The following is a 4,572-nucleotide window of genomic DNA, read 5'->3' on the forward strand; positions in this document are numbered from 1 at the left end:
AGATTGAAATGAATAGAGAAACTTTTTATTAAGCACTTAAGTGGTAACGGTAGCTACATGTGGTAGGGCAGTGACATCACGAAGGACCACAGATGTTTGTAGTCAGTTTGCTGTATGAAAATTTATAAAAATTAGGCCTAATTAATTTATTTTTTTTAAATGACAATGCTGACACCAGTGTTGTAGTTGAGTCACTAAATCTCGAGTCCGAGTGGAGTCTCAAGTTCCCAGTGTTCGAATCCGAGTCCAAACCTGAGTCACCAACGAAGAGTCAGAGTCGAATCTGAGTTGAGTCCCCATTACCTGAGTCTAAGTCCGAGTCATCAAGGTTGAGTCTGAGTCAAGTTCCAAGATGGGCTCCAGTGCTCCACTCTGGCACCATCGATTCTGATTTTTGCAGATTCTGATTTTCTTTCTTTACAAGAATTAAATAAGATTTTTTTTTATTTTTGGACTTAAAGGTATTACAAATTGCGACCTTTGTGTCTTCTTCACTCATGCTAAAGAACTTCTACACCAACAACATGTTGTGTGTGTGTGGCTGTGGCTGTCACGCTGTGTCTGTGACTTGCATGTTGTGTATGTGTGTGTGACTGTGGCTGTCTGTGCACTTAGTGCGCGACATGTATGTAGTGTGTGTGTGTGTGTGGCTACACTGTCTGTGCCACAGCTGCTGCTGTGTGCATGACATGAACCAAAGAGCGACTCTGTGCGGAAAATTTGACCAGCAAAAAATCAGATATTTGAGACAGATCTGCCAGTCCCTGATGGCCAATCAGCTGAAAAACAGCCGTTTTAGATCAGTGGACGATCGATCGGTGCATCTCTAATTAATATAGCTAATATTTTATTCCAATTAGAAGGGCCTATTACAAAAAAACTAACAAAAACAAACAAACTCCAACTTCTGAGTCAGAATGCAGTCAATACTTGATGCCAAGTCTGAGTTTGAGTCATCAATGCCCAAGTCAAGTCAAAAGTCCTGAAAATCAGAACTCGAGTTGGACTCGAGTCTGAGTCCTGGACTCGAGTACTACAACACTGGCTGACACATGACCATTGCATACACACGGACACATTTTTTCAATAGCTCTCTTTATCAAGGACATAATTAAGAGTGCTTTTGAAGCATTTTGATCGTCATATTCTGCACTTGGAGACGTGTGTTATTTATCAAAGAGGCACTCTGGCTCTGAAGTTCAGTTTACTTGTCATCACTTCTCTGCCACTGAACAAACAGGTGAAGGTTTGCACAAGTATATTAGAAAGTAGAGCTGGGTGATAAATCAATTCTGTCAATTAATTCTAACTTATGGTCTAGGTAATGTTTAAAAATGAAAATCGTTTTCCACTTTAACTTGGGTAATTATGGTACAGAACCACCACTGCTTCCCTGAGCTCTTGTAGTTCATTGTAACGCCCTCCCCCCTGAGAGTTCTCTTCAGACACCGGTAAAATATCAACATGGCAGGATGCGGTAATAAAAGCGAGGAGTTTGTTTCCAAAAAGGCACCGTTTCCTCAACTGTCTGGAAGTGGTTTGGTTTTGTAGCATCTGGCCTCAAGCAAACCACTGTCCGCTGTAAAATTTGTCTAAAGCTGGAGGATATGTCGTTTTACTCCACTATGACACACCTACAGCAGACATGACAATCTGTATGCATTTTGCGTAGCAGGCATGCATTTTGACATGGAAGTACACTGGTACGAGTTGTTACTTTAAGGTAAGCAAAAAGAAGCCAGTTGCCTTTTTTTTTTTTTTTTTTTTTACACCTATGTAATGGATAAATATAGCCAAGCCAATTGAGACGTTAAGCTGGCATGACTGTTTTTTCTCTTATCAATAAGCTCAATAAAAAAAAAAGACCAGTAATAGTTTACCTGGTACAGTAGTTTTTAATGTCAGTCATTCCACACTGTGTGGACCAAGAAGTTGCTGCAGGAAGCCTCCCAGATTGCTAAAGCCCATGTATTTCCATTTCATCTCTCATGTTCTCAGATATGTCTGCTTGCTTGTGAGATTTTGATGACTGGAAAGTCCTATTTTTTCTGAATGAAATGAGCTATAGCACTCACAGGTTTGATATACATTTGACTGACGTGTTACTGTCTTTTCAACTACTAAATTGCTGACACAGACGTTTTCATTATTCTAACTTTACCAGTATGCAGTGTAGGGTGTGCAATAGCCTGCAGTAAATTTAGGGAAGGCTTAGCCCTCTCTAGCTTACATTACCCACTGCCCCTGGTTACACGCACACACGAGAAGTAACCTGGCCAGCTTCTCACTGAGGACACTTTGAAGTGAGGAGCGGAAGAAAGGAAAAGTCACCGTGACATACTGAAGGAGAGAACTGAGGGGAGAAAGCTGACTGTGTGTGTGTGTGTGTGTGTGTGTGTGTGTGTGTGTGTGTAAAAGGCCGAATGGGCCTGTGTGTGTGTGTGTGTTGGCACTGTGTAGTCTATAACTTAAAGTACTCTTATTATTAGGTCATCATACCATTAAGTTATAGCCTACCTATAATGAGAACAGTTGTATTAACCAGCTCTAAAATATTTATTTCACCATAGCCACAAAATAGTCTGTTTAGGCTGGTTAGGGTTTTCCAGCTACATTGTCATCATCATTTCAGATTAGCTGAAAATCATATTTTCAAAAATCAGATTGGCTTAAAGTTTGATTATTATGGTGTAAACAATAGAAGCTATATAAATACAGCGGTAGTCGTAGGTTAGTGTGTAACCTAAGTGAAATTGTGTTCCTTGGTAAGCTATGTTCAGGCAGGTGAAAGACAAATGGACAAACAGGCATGAATGACCAACTAACAGTATTGGCATCTGCAGATATTTTTGTAAACAATCTGTTAATGGTAGCAAGAATTTTTATATCAGTGCATCCCTCACTTTTTTGTCTGACTGCTGCATGTATGCAAATGATGTACTGTAGTGTGTATGCAAATTATGTACAATAATTCATTTTGTGAACAGCAGTGATTCACATCTGACACATTTAAGTTGCCGGAGTGGAAATTCGTCTAGGGTTAGCAGGTCTACTACGGTATGGTCCAGTCGAAACATGCAGCCCTACATTAGTTTAATGGCACATTTTATTACAGACGATTGGACTCTGCAAAGTTTCTGCCTCCAAACAACTTACTTCCCTAGTGACCACACCGGTGAAATCATTACTCAGGGGCTGAAAGATACATTGGGCTCCTGGAATCTTGGAAAAGATGGACATGTCTGCATGACTACAGGCAGTGGCACTAATATGAGCTCAAAGCTCTGAGACTGAATGAGTGTACCAACCTCCAGTGCTTTGGACACAAACTGCACAACACCATCGGTAAGTGTCTAAATGGAAATGCATAATTGCATTTATTTGTCTGAGTAGTGCTTTAAAAATAAAAGTTTATTGATTGATAGATCAATGAAGCCATAATCAACATTCTTAATTACTTAAACTAAAAAGACTTGTTTTGACATATTAGCCTATGTTATTGTGAATGTAGTCCATGTCACAGTATTGATCATTTCTTCTTTATTTCTTTTTATACAGAGAATGGTGTGAAGGATGGCTATAGTACAGGCAGAGCTCTGTCTGCTCACTCATCAGCTTATCACAGAGTCCCAAACCAGGTGGGGTTCAAGGCAAAAGATGGTAGAGAGAGTCCTGGAACAGAAAAAAGCCATAGTCCATGTCTTGGGGTCAGAGAAGAAAAGCAGGCACCTTGTGCCCACCTGGCAAGACAACTTATGTATCAGTGAATAAAGCTGTGAAACCACTGTGAGATTTTACTGATGCCCTATATCAAACCATTGCTCCATGTGTTCAGAAGCAGTCTCCTACAGCCAGAAGAGGAAGACACTGAGCTCACAAAAAACAAAAAACAAAAAAACAAACTGGGGTACCTTAATGACAAATACAGTGACCCTGTCACAGATGTATTCTTGGACATGGCCTCACTGATGGACCCCAGGCTCCGGACAACTTACATTTACCATGACTAGGTGGAACAAATTAAGAAAAGAGCTGTCACAGAGCTGATGTCTCTGCCTGCTGACAAAATCACACCACAGCCTGGCCCAGCTGTGCAGGTGCACCAAGAAGAAGCTCAGCCTTAGCCGAAGAAGAAAAAAACTTTAGCAAGCCTCTTCAAGAAGAAAGTGACATCTTCCTCCCAGTCAGAGGTAGACAAAATTGAAACTGAGCTGGCAACCTACTTGTTCCCTAACACAGACCCAGACACTGATCCACTTCAGTGGTGGAAGCGCCACAAAGCAAACTTCCCAAGGCTCAGTAATCTGGCCAAGAAATACCTCTCTATCCCTGTGATAAGTGCCCCATCAGAGAGGGTCTTTAGTTTAGGGAGGGGGGGCATTGTAACATACAGAGCATGCCTCAAGCCAGAGGCAGTAGACAGGCTTGTGATCCTTGCAAAAAAATTGTAAAAAAAAAAACTTTGAAAGACATTACAAGCACTTCATCTATGATTTTGTTATTTAGCCTGCAACTAACATTTAACATTTAATTTTGTTTACAAAAGTGTTTCTTCCTCAGGGATACAATATG

General features: G+C 40.7%; 1 long non-coding RNA gene across 2 annotated transcripts; it reads left to right on the forward strand.

The window, feature by feature from the left end:
* Positions 1–595: 595 nt before the first annotated feature.
* Positions 596–4,246, forward strand: LOC121900961. 2 transcript variants are annotated; one of them, XR_006097151.1, is made up of 3 exons: positions 596–1,723; positions 3,116–3,345; positions 3,559–4,246. It is a non-coding gene; the product is annotated as an uncharacterized LOC121900961 (long non-coding RNA). The 2 variants fall into 2 exon arrangements; XR_006097150.1 differs by lacking the exon at positions 596–1,723 and having other exon boundaries at positions 1,757–3,345.
* The last annotated feature ends 326 nt before the right edge of the window (positions 4,247–4,572 follow it).

Source organism: Thunnus maccoyii, chromosome 1 (genome assembly GCF_910596095.1).
Source record: "Thunnus maccoyii chromosome 1, fThuMac1.1, whole genome shotgun sequence".
NCBI lineage: Eukaryota > Metazoa > Chordata > Actinopteri > Scombriformes > Scombridae > Thunnus > Thunnus maccoyii.